The 18,019-nt window shown below is 35.4% G+C and overlaps 2 pseudogenes; one reads left to right on the top strand and one right to left on the bottom strand.

Annotated features, from left to right (window-relative positions):
- On the bottom strand, positions 2,985-8,478 carry LOC104702974 (annotated as a pseudogene).
- LOC104702973 lies at positions 11,555-17,775 on the top strand (annotated as a pseudogene).

Raw genomic sequence — 18,019 nt, 5'->3', positions numbered from 1 at the left:
TAATAGAAAAAAGTTTGAATCATTTATGATATGTTGATATTGTTAACAATTGGGTTAACTTGTGATATACCAAAAAGAAAAGATTTTGATTCATTAATGATTGATATATTGATATCGTTAACCATAGGCTTAATTGGTGATATAGCAAGACTGTATTAGTAAATATTAATGAAAGTCTCAAGATTAGAGTAACCAACCATAAAAACTAAAAATACTTATGAGCTTATGTGTCGAAAAAACTCATCTGTAAACGATAGGATAATTTATGTATGATAGATTGTTGATTCAATATAGAAATACAAAATCTTTTATTGTTTTATTCTATTTTATTTGATGAAAACTACCATTAGTGTAACAATTATTATAATATTTATAATAACTATAAATAACTAGATATAAAATATGTATTGGATGATTATCATGGTATAATATTAATTTTATATTTTGAAGTATATATAAAGAAATAATAAAATTTTCTCTTTCGATAACTCTTTTTCAAAATATTTACATTGTAAAAGTTATGTACCTTATGGTGCCTGTAAAACCATGTTCATACGACAAACAGTTGATTCATGATACTGATAATTTTAACTCGAGAATTAATTTTGGATGTAGCAATATTGAATTACAAAATAGGTAGATGATAATAGAAGTTTTAAAGATAAAACTAGCAACCGACCATCAGTAATATTCATAACTTTATATGCGGAAAATAAACGGCAAGAGTATTATATCAATAAAAAAAGTATGAAATTCTTTGTTACATAAATTACTTTTTAATGTAGAAAGAAATAATTTTGTATTATAGTTTGTATTGTATGAGAATAACATATGAATTGATATAAAGATTAGTGGATTAACCACCCAATTAAATAATAAATTTTTAATATGTTTTTAACTTCATTTTTCCTGTAAATAGCAAGACACACATCTCACTAACCCTCATATCTCAAGTCTCATACTATAATTTTGAAAATTCTATATTTTTTTTGTATTCAACTAATATTGTCTTAGTGTAGCATAGCATATGCTATTATGTTTATAAAAAGTGCAATTGGTTTGCATGATATACATGTAAGATATGATATATATATATATATATATATATTGTATTTTAGTTTTGAAGCATGAGAAAATAATTATTTTTTCAATCATCTAAGTTGTCTTCAATCTTAATTGTTTTTTTGGTCTATTAGTACTGCGTATATATTATTCTCCTTATGAACATCATGATGTATAATTTTATTTTCAAATTTACTTGTCATCTTAAGATATATATATATATATATATATATATATATATATATATATATTATTTTTTGGATTTTTTGTTTTCGTCAAAAAAGAATTATATTGATGAGAAATTGTAATCATTACAAAGAGAATCTGATAACCACACTGGGGATGAAAACAAGCATAATAGAAACTATTTGTTGTACAACCTAACTTTGCTGTATTATTACATGTTCTTGGAGTGTAATCAAATTTGATTTGCTCAAAAAATTGTGACCAATGTAAAATGTCCTTATAAACTCCTTCTATTGAAGCTATATAAACTGAGTTGTTCAGCATCTTGGTTAGTGTCTCACGGTCGCCTTCCAATACAACATTTCTTATTCCCCGGATCCAAGTTTGTTGTAATGCTGATAGAAGAGCTTTGCCTTCAGCTTCCAAAGGTGAAGAAGCCTGTCCCAAGTCCGATGATCCCCAACGATTAGAAATTCCTGCATTGTTGCGTAGTATCCAGCCACTTTTGGCCGCCTGAGATATGGGATCATAACTCGCATCATAGTTACATTTGAGGAAATGTTGTGTTGGTCTTGTCCAGTGCATTGACTTTGGTTGTTGAATGGTTGAGTTAACCCGATATGAATCATGTTCAAGCCGACACCATTATCTTACATCTGCTTTGGCTCGTAAAGCTATATGTTCAGGAGCTTCCGACATTCCTTCGAAAATAAATTTATTCCTTGTTTTCCAAATATGCCAAAGCACCCAAAAAGGGAGAAACTTTGTATGTGTGGGGAGGTCTGGATCATTTCGGAGTGTGAAAATAGCCTATAAAAAAGATTCACAGTTAATAGAGGAAGAATATAAAATATGGATAGGAATGTTTGCTAATTGCCAAATTGACTCAGCATAAGGACATAAAAAAGGTAAATGATCAATTGTTTCATCATTCTGCAGACACCTTGGACAAACAAGGTCTAAATTCATTCCCCTAGTTATTAAACGAGTAACTGTAGGCAGAGATTTAGAGAGTAATCGCCATAGGAAATGTTTTATCTTTGGTAGAATATTAAGTTTCCATATTTGTCTTTTCAAGCTTACTGAACCATGTGATTTCGGTGGTAGGTCGCATGGATTGTTGGGATTGTTCATAGAGAATCAGTATCCCGAACGAACTGTGTAGTCAACTGATTTGGTATAATGCCATATTAATTTATCTGACCCTTGTTTCTGAGGAAGATAAGTGTTAAGCATTCTCTGGTCTGCAGGATCGATATTTCGATTTATCTTGTCACTGTCCCAAGATCGGTATCCATTGTCTGATGAAATGAGGTTTGATAACGTAAAAGTTTTGTTTAATTAGCATTTTAGCATATAAAATGAATAAAATTTAAATAACAAGTTGTTGTGAATTGTAAATATATAAAAATTAGGTTTGACTCTTGCTTCTATTAGTACAATTGAATCATTCCCATGTGATTTTAATAAATTACTTTATCAAGAACTATATATATAATTGAAGAATTTTACTCTTACATTTTAGTGAACTTGACATTGAATTGTTTCAAAAATTGATAAAAATGCACAAATTTAATGTCTCGATGAGTCAAAATTTTACTCCCTCTGTTTCACAAACAGTATCATTTCAGAGTTGGTTCTAAAATACAATGAGAACATGTCATGTCATTAATTTTACATATTTGACTTCATTTTCAATAATGGTACAGCAAAAATTACCAAATTTACATGCTCAGTGGAAAAAGATTACATATTTTATAACAAAGATAATAAGCAGTCACACTTACAAAGTCAACAACAAAAAGCATTGTAAAGAACTGAGTTCTCTTTTATGATCTTCGGACAGTTAGAAGACAAAAGGAGGAAAGATTCTACATACACATGCAACTTTGTTTTTTTTTTTTTTCATTTTCTGAAACTAATAATAATAGTTTGGTTTCACAATTTAGCTTAAACTGTGTAATGTTGCTGAATCGTGTCAATGTCAAGTCCTTTGAGCTTCACCACTGACTCTACATGCCCTTTTAATGAATTTATCTCTCTCAGCCTGCAGACATCATCAAACCCCATCATTTAGCAAAAACTTGTGGAACAACCGAAAAAAGAAAATTGATGTTCGAGTAAGATCAAGTTTTGACAATATCGGTTAATGGTATGAAGTCGGAGAAGAGATAAATAATGGTTTAAACGGCGAGTTAAGAAAGGCGAGAATCTGGTTGAGCTCATGCACATATGGCGTTATTCGAGCTGTGAATTGATGGTGTGATTGTGTGAAAAGTATAAATTAGTTTCTTTACCTGACAACCTCAGCTCGCCGTTTGGCCTGTTCAGCAATCTGAGAGAGCTCACTGTAACTATTCTTTTCGTTAAAGATGTTGTTCGTCTCTGCTGGTTGAAGGCCATGGAGGGTTCTTTGAGCTGCAGCCCATTGAGCTTCTCTTTCCTCTTTCCCATAGTCTTTCTTCGTCGTGAAAGCAGTCTGTTTTGTTTTGTACATAGAAACAAAAATAGATAAGTAGCAAGATTCATAGGTTACTCTGGGACTTTCGGTATTTGTATCGAGACCTTGTTTTCAAGAAGGTTTAACCATGCTTTGCCACTCAAAACGTAGCGGATTCCAAACTTGAGTAAGTCAAGAGGGATGTAAGTTATGAGACTATATAGCCAGATCACTCCAGCCCATCCCCAACCGGCTCCTTCTATCCGGGCAAAACTCCAGTCTGCATAAACTGCTATAAATGTCGCCACCTGAGATTGTTTAGACAGGTATTAACTTCTTCAACTGTTTTCATGAATTTTTTTAGAAGGAGAAGCAAGTGTTATATGTTAAAATGTGTGCATACCAGTTGAGCTATGACAAATGCACCAAGTAAGAGAAGACCAGGGCGTTCAACGAAGGACCAGCTACGGGATCTGGTGACGAAGATGAGAGCCTGACTTATGATGCTAACTTGTAGATACAGGGCAGCCATCATTTGTTCAGGACGTTGGCTTAATGGTCTAACACCTAACGTGTTCTACATACACCCCATAAGATTTAGCTTTAGCTTTTTGAACTGGCCTTGAGAAGCAACTGAAAATAAGAGTATTTACCGAGAAAATATTAGTATCTTTCATCACCCAGAAGAAAACGACAGTCATGAAGGCCTGGTAGCCTCCAAGAACAACACCTGTCGAGAAAATTTCTCTTAGTTTCCAGCTATCTGGCTGTGGAGATGGCTTCACTCTGTCCTTCGATATTGTCATGATTGTTCCTATAAATAGCAATGGTTTTGTTAGTTTGATCGACTTTTCACTATTACATTTACTCAATACCCTATAATGTGACTTCACCATCGTTTAAGATTGCTATGATCAGGACCATGAAAGGCGAGAAATCAAACTGCCATATGAGAGCAATGAACATGAAGCCAAACTGCAGACATTGCGATAACTTTGTATTAGAACTGGAATCATTTAAATCGAATAAAACCTCGTGAGATATACTAACAACACTTACCACAATACGTATAGTGATTGAAACCGCATAAATCTACACAGAAAGATAATATCAAGATTGGAGTTACTGAGTCTGTAAATTGACGAAAACTTGAATGAGAAGAATTTTAAACTCACAGTGTAGTTTTTCATTCTTTGGAATATGGCTCTACTGGTGAGCACTGCACTAATGATAACACTCAATCCGGGTTCTGTGAGAACGATATCAGAAGCGCCTCTCGCAGCATCAGTAGAATCAGCAACAGCTATACCAATATCCGCCTTCTTGAGAGCTGGGGCATCATTCACACCATCTCCAGTCATACCGCATATGTGCTTCCTCTGTTGCAGCCTACTAACAATCTCATACTTATGCTCTGCGATTTTCAGTGCACCAGAGAATTCATCGATAAGAATCTTGAAAAGTAGTAGAACACGTGGTAAAAGATATAGCCTTTCTACCTGGAAAGACTCCTGCAAATCCATCAGCCTTCTCTATCAGGTCATCCACAGGAAGTGCACCCAAGGAAGAATATTTTTCTTGTCCGAGCAGCGCAGAAGAGGGATACATGTTCGTGNACTCCAGCCCATCCCCAACCGGCTCCTTCTATCCGGGCAAAACTCCAGTTTGCATAAACTGCTATAAATGTCGCCACCTGAGATTGTTTAGACTGGTATTAACTTCTTCTGTTTTCATGAATTTTTTTAANTTGCAAGTTGGTCCCCTGGTTTCAGTGAGAAAGACAAACTACTTTCAAGCAAATTGAAAAAGGAGAGAGACAAGAATTGTTTGCTTATTATTACCTGTTATCATCTTAACAGTAACACCAAGGTTTAAAGCCCTCCTGATTGTCTCGGCACTGTCATGCCTTGGAGGATCAAACAGAGGTAAAAGACCTACAAATTGCCATGGGCCACCAGAAGCATCTTTTTTCTTCTCAGGAACTTCCTGAACCAGTATAAAAACAAATATAAACCCAAGGAACAAAAAAAGAGACAAGGATGCAGAACCTTCTCGATACTATCCCATCACGGATATATAATAATAACAAAGAAACTAAACCTGTCTTGCAACAGCCAAAGATCGAAGTCCACGTTCCGCAAACTTATCAATCACTCCATGAACTTTCCTCCTTACATCTTCCTTGCAATCGCAGAGGTTTAGTATCTGTTAACAAAGATACATTTACACAACCACCAAAACCAGTGACAAACATAGAAATACGCCAGTTCACTTACCTGCTCTGGAGCTCCTTTACTAGCTCTATACCAGTTTCCATCCGAGTAGTCAACATACGTCAACGCGGTTCTCTTATCAACCAGATTAAAAGGAAAAAAAATGAACCTCTCTAACACCAGCACGAGCCTCTTTAGGATCAGCAAGCATTCCAACAATAGCAGCATCAATCGCATCTTGATTCTCAATCCTCGAAGCTCTCGCAGCCAAAAGGAAAACATGTTCTTTACCAACTCCTTTGGCGAAAACCTCAACTAAGTTCCTATCAACAGTAAGCTTATTAAGCGTGAGAGTTCCAGTCTTATCACTACACAAAACATCCATACCAGCCATTTCCTCAATTGCAGTCATCCTCTTAGTAATAGCTCCTTGCTTAGACAATATATGAGATCCAATCGCCATCGTAACAGACAACACAATAGGCATAGCTATAGGTATCCCTCCGATCAACAAAACGAGCAAGTTATCGATCCCGTCTCGATACTCACGGCGTTGAATCGGATACATCACGAGAAGCTCAACGACGATTCCTAAAGCGATCGAACAGATACAGAAGTTACCAATCGAAGTGAGAACTTTCTGGAAATGGCCGATTTGGTTTGTGCTGTCGACGAGGTGAGCTGCTTTGCCGAAGAACGTGTGGACTCCGGTTGCGACGACGATGGCTTCGATCTCGCCTTGTTTGCAAGTTGAGCCGGAGAAGACTTCATCGCCGGGATTTTTGGTTACGGGGATCGATTCGCCGGTGAGAGATGATTGATCGATCTTGAGAGGATCGCCGTCGAGTAAACGGGCGTCGGCGGGGATGATGTCGCCGAGCTTGAGGCTGATTACGTCTCCGGGAACAAGAATCGAAGCTTCTTGCTCTCTCCATTGATTATCTCTAAGCACCTTCACTCATAACCAAATACAACAACAAGAAATTTCAAATTAGTGTGCACAATCAGCTAATTAAAAATACTTAGTGACTAGAGTTGTAAATATGTAAGGTTTTATATTTCTGATTTTAAAAAATATGTTTTGTTTTAAATTTCTGATTAAAAAAATATATTCTATTTTAAATCTATATATATTTTAATTGTAAATGGTGTAGTTGAAGGTTGTATAGGTGATATATGTTTAAAAAAAAAAAAAAAATTGATTTCACAGTTTGAAAATTTATTTCAAAAATTGTTAATAATATTAACATGTTATCATCACGGGTCTTTATCTAGTTTACATACATTCGAGTATTCAATTTTACGAATTCATTTTAATTTTTAAAAGAGTTAGACATAATTTTATTAGAAATAGAAATAATTTTAATTTGTAACCTTTGTCTTGGGGGCAAGACCGGCCATGAGAGCGGCTGCAGCATTACCGGCATTGTTTTCCTCAATGAAACTAATGGTTGAGTTGATGAATAGCAAACACACTATCCCAACAAAGTCTTGCCAATCCGGTGGCCGTCCTCCTCCGTTTGCCAAAACGATCGCCATTAGTGCTGCCGCCTCCATCACCCACGACAATGGGTTCCACATGAACCCTAAAAACTTTAGTAACTTGCTTTCCTGCGTTAATTTTATCCAATCACAACATTAAAACTTAAAAGGTCTTTCATGAATGCACGGTTTCTACCAATTATATATCATACCAGTGCCGTGCTTACTTGATATAAAAAGGGGCAATAGCCCTAGGCCACATCCCAATCATATATTTTTTTAGGCCACATTTTGTTAAAATTTATTCAGTTAATTTTAATATTCAAGTGTTTTTAAGTAAAAATTTGATCTTTTATCATCATTAGCATTTATCTTTTTGTTGTCATCTTTTATACTTCTTAATATTTGATCCAAAAACTCTATGCAAATTTATTTTAATCCAAATTTTAGATAATATAGTGTTGATTAAATTTTAAAAAGTAATTTTTAATAATTTAGCCCTAGGCCTCTCGAGTCGTTGGCACGACACTGTATAATACTAAGAAGTAGAAGAAGAAACCTTCTTCTCTTCGAGCTTGTTGGGACCAAAGAGGTCGAGACGGTGGGAAGCTTCATCTGTCGTAAGACCTTGTTTTGTACATTTCAGCTCCTCGAACACTTCCTCCATGGGTATTCGAACCTAGACCCATCATTTATGTTATTATTTTCTTTTTCATTTTTTCAAGCTAGCTTGAATCATTTTATAGTGAAACACATGTCAACCCTTATGGGACAAAATATAAGTGATTACATATCGAAATAGTTACTACTTAGTACTACTATACATACATATATATATATATATATATATATATATATATATTTCCTACGTACGGAACAAAAATTTTAGAATTAGTCGGGCCGGAGTTAAAAAAACTTACAGATCATAGAAAACTAGTTAAGACTACACAAATATAACTACGTACCAGATCAACGGATTCATTCTTGATGTGGTCGAGTTCGTTGCCTTTACCAGCGGCAGCCGCCATAGTGACGCCGGAAAGAGAGAGAGTGAAGAATAAGAAGAAGATGAGAAAAGGTTTAGGATAGTTATGATAGAGAAGATATGAAAGGTGGAGAAATAGGACAACCTTAGGTATTTATAGCGTATGAACATTAATTAGCATTAAAACGTCAAGTGTGACAACATGAGGCTTTTATGAGGAAGGTTAGTCTGTATGTGTGCTCTTTTGGTAAATATAGCGGTTCACGAGTTCACTTCTTTTTCCATTTCCAATTTCTACGTGGTGTTTCCTCTAATTTTGTTGTGCTGATTTGTTTTTGTTTACATTCAACATATTCGGTTTTTTAATTTTTATGCCTGTTTGAAATTTTATTTTTTGGGATTTAAATGTTTTTCGTAAGATGTATTCTTTTATACAAGGAAGTGAAATCCCTATGAGAAGGTGAACTACGAAGAGTTGAATATTAAAAAAAAATTAACTTATACATACCTTTATGGTTCCATGCATCAGCATATGAATCAAATGATGATATGAGGAAATATAGGTTCGACCAAGGTAGAAATTAATTAGAGAGAAAATAAATTCACGAGCAAAAAGGGAGGACGAGCCTGTCTTTGCCATGTGAACCCAAAAAGGCGATGGATGCTGCTCGTGGGTCGTGGCAATGCAATGAGATGATCGTCTCCCCCTGATCAGTTTCTTCTCTTTAATTTATTTACCTTTTTTTTGTGGTTCACTCTTGTATATGTGTATGTCGATGCCATGTTACGTTGAAACTAATATCAAGTGTCTTATATGTTTTGGAGTTTTATTTCTTGATATTTTTAATCAATTTGAAAGCTTATAGTATCTTCAAGCCAGGACCAAAACATGTTAAATTATAGTCTCTTTTCCATCGCTGATGTTCAAATTCATGAGCCTGAATTTGGTGGCAGACCGCAGACCCCTGCCATAAATTACCGCAGTTCATTTATAAGGTTTGAGTTTATTCTGTATTATGGATATGATTATTTATCTTTATACAAAACTTATTTAAAATAGAAACGGGTAAAAAACCAATTTCTGAGTTGAAGAGCATACTTGAGAAAAAGTTGAATCTCATGCTCATGTATTCTTTACAAGGCAACCATCACATATATTGTTACAATGTGGAGTCATAAAAATAGAGAATTTTAAAATTCTGAAATCTTCCAACTCCGAAGCAAAAGCCGTCTACTTATTAGGAGTGCTCCAACATGTATCAAAGGAACTTGGTTGTTAAGTAAATTTAAACTTTTCGGTCCATGAATGTTATATGTTATCATATTCTTGCAGAACCATATTCAAATCTATAACAATGGTGATAGCTAGGGTAGTTTTTTTTTTTTTTTTCTTTTTCTGAGTTTGGTTCACTTTTGCGCATAGTAAGATTGATCCAAAGGATAAAAATTACTGAATTGGTTAACTATTTGTGCATATTGATATTGATCACGATTAACGTGTAGTGAGAGATTAATTAACTTCACACCATCATCGTCTTCATGTCTCGACTACGGGGAGTTGGTTGTTTCTTTAGTGGAAGATTTGTAGAATATCTTTCAAAAAAAAATAAAAAAAAATTGTACAACAGAAATCATAGTTTTTTGGATGTATTTTCTAATCCTGTTGACTTCAGGTAGTTCGGATAGTCAGTTTCGAGTAACATTTTGGTTCGGTTCAATTAAGAAATGGATGTCTCGGTTAATGCAATTTGGTTCAAACAATTTTGGGCCAACACTGTTTTGAAATTTGAGGTCGCACGAAATTGAGATGTTGACACAAAAAAGAATTGAGCTTTTTTTCAGAGCCAGCCCGGTTCGTTCACACGACCATTTTTTTTTCAACACTGTTTCCAAGTGTATATAAAACAATGTATATGGTTCACCGTTCACATTTCTGCTTATGGAGTACTTACCCAATTTGTTTTCACTTTTTAGCAGTACACGGAGGATACCCGGTTAATTTGTTTTCACTTCTTAGTACATGGTTTTGATATATGGTTTTAGTTTTTATATACCCGCTTTCGATTGTTATAATTCACTTCTTAGTTTATATCATCTCTAATATATGGTGCATATTTATGTTTATGTAATATTTTTTCCGTCTTTTTTTGTAACATAAGAGAATTGTATGGAAGATTGCCCAAAAGTTAAATCACAACTCTTAACATTATATTTAAATATTTAAAAGCTAAACCACAATTTGTTTTCACTTCTTATTACATGGTTTTGGTATATGGAGTATACTCGGTTTTGGTTTTTATATACCCGCTTTCGATTGTTATAATTCACTTCTTAGTTTATATCATCTTTAGTATATGGTGCATATTTATGCTTATAGGTAATAATGTTTTCGCATTTTTTTTGTAACATATGAGAATTAAATGGGAGATTGCCCAAAAGCTACATCACAACTCTTAACATTACATTTAAATCTTTATGTGCAAATGTATCACACCATATATTCCAGTCCTGAAATTTTAGTTTTAGGCTTTTCGCTAATAGAGATTATGTTATTATTTTAGGTAAAATATAATAATTTTTTTAGAAAGAGAATAGAAAGAAATAAATCTTCAAAATGGGTCCACTTTATGTTTGTGTTATCTCATTGTAAAAACAAAAAAGGGTAAGATAATCTTCCATATGAATTGGTCAAACTTTCTTTCAATCTTTAATAAAAATCTTTACTTCCTATTTTCTAATTTGTAGTCAAATGTAATTTAAACAATATATAGTATATTATCTTGAATTAACAATAAAAAAATATTTTAAAGATAATCTTCCATATGAATTGGTAAAACTTTCTTTCAATCTTTAATAAAAATCTTTATTTTCCTATTTTCTAATTTGTAGTCAAATGTAATTTAAACAATATATAGTATATTATCTTGAATTAACAATAAAAAATAATTTATAGTCACATATACATTTAATTCATTGAGATTCTATGGACTAAATATAATGGAAATATAAGATTTGGATATTCCCCAATAGCTAAATTTCAATAATAGAAAAATAAAAAGTTGACTAACAGCTCATCACATTAACTGAAATTTGTAATGTACATGTATCACAACATTTTTGCCAGCCTATAAGAGTCCATACGTTACTCTGGTCTATTTCAAACAAACAAAAAATTCTTAGCTCCCTTTATAGTGGTTTTGTCCTCTGTCTTGCTTTACTACTCTCACTAAACGTAATCCTTGCTTGATCCTCTGTCTTTCTTTACTACTCTCACTAAACGTAATCTTTGTTTGGTCCTCTGTCTTGCTTTACTACTCTCACTAAACGTAATCTTGTTGGGTCCTCTGCCTTGCTTCACTACTCTCACTAAACGTAAGTGTTGGGTCATTTTTCTAGATTTTTTTGTCGATATTTACACTTGATTCGAAGGATTTTAACTAAAAGTTTTGTGATAATCAATTCTTCAAGTCGATATAATCGATGTGATCAATTAAAAAACTTATTCGCAGAGTTTTTTTGTTTAAACAAATTTTCGGAGGGGTCATGATACTTTGATTACATATATTCATGAAATATTTGTTATCTATATTGCAAGTTTTTTTTTTTTTTTTTTTTTTGAAACATCTAATTGCATGATAATGATATGTTTTTGTTGATAATTCAAATTTAGGTTTTCTTGGAAATGGAGACAAAAGCTGGGAAACAAAACAAGAGAAGTGTTACTGAATCGGATGATGTCTCCGGGACAAGGAGGCCAAAGCGAGCAGCAGCATGTACAAACTTCAAGGAGAAACCTATCCGTATCTCTGAGAAATCTGCAGCTGTTGAAGCCAAGAAGCATCAGATCGTGGACGAGGAGGTCGTGGGGATCCAGTTAACTACTTCTATGGAGAGAAACCATGACCAACCTCGTCCAAATCGGAGGCTAACTGAATTCAGTTTCCATGATTCAAACGGAGTTCCACAGCCTCTGGAGATGTTGGAAGTTGATGACGTCTTTGTCGGAGGTATTATCTTACCTTTAGATAATGACAAAGAGAAAGAAAAGGGTGTGAGGTGTCAATCTTTTGGACGGGTAGAGAACTGGAATATCTCTGGTTATGAAGATGGTTCCCCGGTGATATGGATCTCAACCGCGTTAGCTGATTACGACTGTCGTAAACCTGCTACCAGCTACAAGAAGATGTATGATTATTTCTTTGAAAAGGCTTGTGCTTTTGTGGCTGTGTACAAGCACTTGTCCAAGAATCCTGATACAAGTCTTGATGATCTTCTTGCGGCGGTTGTTAGATCGATGAACGGAAGCAAGTTCTTTTCTAGCAACGGGGCCATCCATGATTTTGTTATGTCCCAAGGAGAGTTCATATATAACCAACTAGCTGGGTTGGATGAGACAAGCAAGAAACATGAAACAAGCTTTGTTGAGAATCCTATTCTTATCTCTCTAAGAGATGAGAGTAGTAGAGCTCACAAGGCTTTGTCTAATGTGGCTTTGTGGATTGACGAGAGCAAGGCCTCGACATCTGTTTTTGATGACAAGGAGATGAAATATGCCAAACTACTACAAGATGAAGAGTACAGGAAATTTCTGCAGCAGCCGAGAAGTAAGAGCACCTCAACTTCTGCTTCGAAGTTTTACGTTAAGATCAATGAAGACGAGATTGCCAATGATTATCCTCTCCCAGCTTACTATAACAGCACCACAGAAGAAGCAGACGAGCTTTTACTTTCTGATCCTGGGTACGAGGTTGATACTAGTGATCTACCTTGTAGAACACTTCACAACTGGGCTCTTTACAACTCTGAATCACGGTTGATATCTCTAGAGCTTCTACCTATGAAGCCATGTGCTGATATAGATGTCACCATCTTCGGGTCAGGTATGGTGACTAACGATGATGGAAATGGGTTTTCTTTGGATGATTCGGAGAGCTCTACCTCTACGGCGTCGCATGATCCTGATGGGATGAATATATTCCTCAGTCAAATCAAGGAATGGATGGTTGAATTTGGATCAGAAATGATCTTCATTACATTACGAACAGATATGGCATGGTAAGCTTAATATATTTCATTACAATTTTTTTTCTGTATTTCATTACATTATGTCTATATTTCATTACATGTGTTTTTGTCTTGTTTGTTACAATTCTGTTTCTTGATGATGTGTCATGTATATATGCAGGTATCGGCTTGGGAAACCGTCAGAACAATATGCTCCTTGGTTTGAACCTGTTATGAAAACAGCGAGGATCGGGAGGAGCATTTTGGCTTTGCTCAAGAACGAAACAAGAGTTGCTAAGCTTTCATATGCAGACGTCATAAAAAGACTATGCGATATGGAGAAGGACGATAAAGCTTACATCTCTGATAAACCATTGGATGTGGAGAGATATGTGGGCGTCCATGCACAATTATCTTGCAGCTTCTTACAGAATATCCTGACAAGGATATCAGAAGGTGCGCATTTGTTCATGGTCTTGCAAGTAAATTGCAAGATAGGCACCACACGAAATGGGTCATCAAGAAGGAGAAAGTTTTGCAGAATGGAAAGAATAAGAATCCAAGGGCACATAGGGCATCCAAGATGAAACCTATGCAAGCTACAACAACTCGCCTTATCAACAGAATTTGGGGAGAGTTTTATTCCATGTACTCTCCAGAGGCTTTACCTGAGGAGATTGGTGAAGAAGAAAAGCCTGAAGAGCTTGAGGAGGAAGAGGAGGACGAGAATGAGGAGGATGACGCAGAGGAGAATCTGCCAGAAGCTGTTGGGGTTCAAAAATCTCTTATTCCTAAGAAAATCAGAGGTAGTTCTGAGAAAATGGAAGTGAAGTGGGATGGTGAGATTCTTGGAAACACTTCAGCTGGTGAGCCTCTCTATGGCAAAGCTCTTGTTGGAGGGCAAATGGTGGTTGTAGGTGATGCTATCATCTTGGAAGTTGGTGATCAAGATGAGACTCCGGCGATCTACTTTGTCGAGTACATGTTTGAAAGTGTAGATCACTGCAAGATGCTACATGGTAAACTCTTACAAAGAGGATCCAACACTGTTCTTGGGAATGCGGCTAACGAGAGAGAACTATTCTTGACTAATGAATGTCTTATAGTTCAGCTCAAGGACATAAAAGGAACAGTCGGTTTTGAGATTCGATCAAGGTCGTGGGGGCATCAGTATAGGAAGGAGAACACCATTGCGGATAGGCTCGATCGGGAAAGAGCAGAAGAAAGAAAACAAAAAGGGGTTTCAACCGATTACTACTGTAAAAGCTTGTACTCACCAGAGAAAGGTGGGTTCTTTCGTCTTCCAAGAAGTGATATGGGTCTTGGTTCTGGATTCTGCACTTCATGTAAGATAAGAGAGGATGAAGCGGAAAGGTCCAAAACAAAACTCAATGATTCAAAGACAAGTTTTTACTCTAATGGAGTCGAGTATTCTGCTGAGGATTTTGTTTACATTATCCCCAGCTACATGACTAAAGATGGATTGGAGAACGGTAGTAAGAGAAAACCTTTTATAAGGTATGGTCGAAACATTGGGCTTAGTGCTTATGTTGTTTGCCAATTGCTTGACATCATTGTCATAAGCGAACCTAAAAGGGCCAGTAAAGCTTCCTTCGAGGTTAAAGTAGCAAGGTTTTATAGGCCTGAGGATATTTCTGCAGAGAAGGCCTATACTTCCGACATACAAGAGGTAACAACTATTTCATACAACATAAGCGCTTACCTACGTAACATATAATTTAATGTTTAAAAGTTTATCATATGGTAATCATCTAATCTTTTTATTTTCTCTTTTTGGCAATTTCTTTAGATATATTATAGCCATGATACATATGTTCTTCCTCCAATGGCTATAAAGGGAAAATGTGAAGTAAGGAAGAAAAATGATATGCCCTTATGCTGTGAACATCCAATATTAGACCATATCTTCTTCTGTGAACTTTTCTATGACTCCTCTAATGGTTCTCTCGGAAAGGTGAATATTTTAATTAATTTTGTACATTTTTTTAAAGATTATGTTTGTTGTTGGTTCTGACAAATAGTTGAGCTGATGTTTCTCTTCACTGTCATGTAACAGTTGCCTTCAAATATGAAGCTGAAGTTCTCTACTATTAAAGAAGACAAACTTTTAAGAGAAAAGAAGGGGAAAGGAGTGGAGGGTGAAACTAGCTCTAGGATGATTGTGAAGCCTGATGAGGTACCTAAAGAGATGCGTCTAGCTACACTAGATATTTTTGCTGGATGTGGTGGCCTGTCTTATGGACTAGAAAAAGCGGGTATGTATTTATTTCTAGTCATACACTGAATCTTTTTCAAAACGCTAGAAGAAATAGTATTTATTTATATGCATGGTTTATGTGTACACAAGGTGTATCTCATACAAAGTGGGCGATCGAGTATGAAGAGCCAGCTGGGCAAGCTGTTAAGCAAAACCATCCTGAGTCAACCGTTTTTGTTGACAACTGCAATGTGATTCTTAGGTAAATATTCAACAAAACATTTTAAATACACTTCCATTTAGGTTTTTCCTTGTGTTGGGATATGTTGCTTGAGATTATTAATAAATCACAGGGCTATAATGGAGAAATGTGGAGATGTAGATGATTGTATCTCTACTGTGGAGGCTACTGAACTTGCAGCTAAACTTGATGAATACCAAAAGAGTACTCTTCCAGTTCCTGGTCAAGTTGATTTCATCAACGGAGGACCTCCATGTCAAGTAAATCTTTAAATTGTGTTTTTTTTTTTCTTTTCAATAAATTATGTGGAATAAGTGAAAAGCTAAGCTACTTAATCTGGACAATGTGGCAGGGGTTTTCTCGTATGAACAGGTTCAGCGACAGCACTTGGAGTAAAGTCCAGTGTGAAATGATATTGGCATTCTTGTCCTTCGCTGATTATTTCCGGCCAAAATATTTTCTTCTAGAAAATGTGAAGGGCTTTGTATCATACAATGAAGGGCGTACATTTCAACTTACTCTGGCTTCTCTTCTTGAAATGGGGTACCAGGTAATATTTACTTTCTAATGGTGTTAATTGTGCATCATGGTCTATGTGATTGCATTTTTGTAGAAGTTAACGACGTATGCAATGTGAGCAATATGTTTTTTTTTCATACACAAGTATGTTGAAACATGCAGGTAAGATTTGGAATCTTGGAGGCAGGTGCATATGGAATATCACAACCTCGTAAAAGAGCTTTCATTTGGGCAGCTGCACCAGAAGAAGTTCTTCCACAGTGGCCTGAGCCAATGCATGTCTTTAATAACCCGGGTTTAAAAATCCCACTATCTCGAGGTTTACATTATGCTGCTGTGGAGACTACTAAATTTGGTGCACCTTTCCGCTCAATCACGGTGAGAGACACAATTGGCGATCTTCCACCAGTAAAGAACGGAGAGTCCAATATAATGAAAGAGGTATGATTTGATAATAACACCACCAGAAAAGAGTGTATATACATTACATTAATTACAATAACATGAACTTATATTTGTTCTTGTGTCTTGTAGTATGAAGGTGCTGATCCAGTCTCATTGTTCCAAAAGAAGATGAGAGGAAACATGATTGTTCTTACTGATCATATATGTAAAGAGATGAACGAACTAAACCTCATTCGATGTAAGAAAATCCCAAAGAGGCCAGGTGCTGATTGGCGTGACCTGTCGGACGAAAACGTAAGTGTTACTCTTATAAATTCAACTACATAAGTTCTCATTAAATCTAGACATCACTTAAAATGAAATTTCTTATAATATTACAGGTGAAGTTATCAAATGGGCTCATGGAGAAGTTGATTCCTTCCTGTCTATTAAACAAAGCTAAGTACCACAATGGCTATAAAGGACTTTATGGTAGATTAGACTGGCAAGGCAACTTACCCATTTCCATCACCGATCCACAACCAATGGGTATGGTGGGAATGTGCTTCCATCCTGAACAGGACAGAATTATCACTGTCCGTGAATGTGCCCGATCTCAGGTAATAAAAGCTCTTATGTTCTTTCTTTATAGTCTGTTCCCTAGCATCATTAATAGTGTAGTTTTTTTTTTGGTTTGGAAATTAAGTAATGTTTGCTTATATGATTACAACTCTTTAAAGTGAAATTAATTTGTGGTTTTATTAATAAAAACTGCAGGGTTTTCCAGATAGCTATGAGTTTTCAGGAAAGATAAAACACAAACATAGGCAGATTGGGAATGCAGTCCCTCCACCATTGGCGTTTGCTCTCGGTCGGAAGCTTAAAGAAGCCCTATATCTCAAGTGCTCTCTTCAACACCAATCCTAAAAAGCACCCTAATTTGCATAATGTAAAATGAATTAGATATATTTTCTTTAAAAGCCCTCCATCTCAAGAAGACTCAAGTGTGCTCTCTCCAACACCAATCCTAAAAAAAACCCAAATTTGCATAATGTAAAATGAATAAGATTGATTGTCATTTCATTTTTGATAAGTATAATTTTCTTTCTTTTTCACGGCAAATATATCTTATATAATAAGAGAAGGTTTTCTCTAATTCCTTCTACAAACATGACACCTGGCTAACTATATATCTAACACGTGTACTCAAATGGTTTCAAAAACAATCCATTTTCCTTCGTACTGTGGCCCCAAACCAATAACCTAAAATTCAAGCCCAAATAAC

The sequence above is a fragment of the Camelina sativa genome, chromosome 7 (genome assembly GCF_000633955.1).
Source record: "Camelina sativa cultivar DH55 chromosome 7, Cs, whole genome shotgun sequence".
Taxonomy (NCBI): Eukaryota; Viridiplantae; Streptophyta; class Magnoliopsida; order Brassicales; family Brassicaceae; genus Camelina; species Camelina sativa.
The sequence above is the reverse complement of the archived record's forward strand: the minus strand, read 5'-3'. Positions and strand labels throughout refer to the sequence as shown.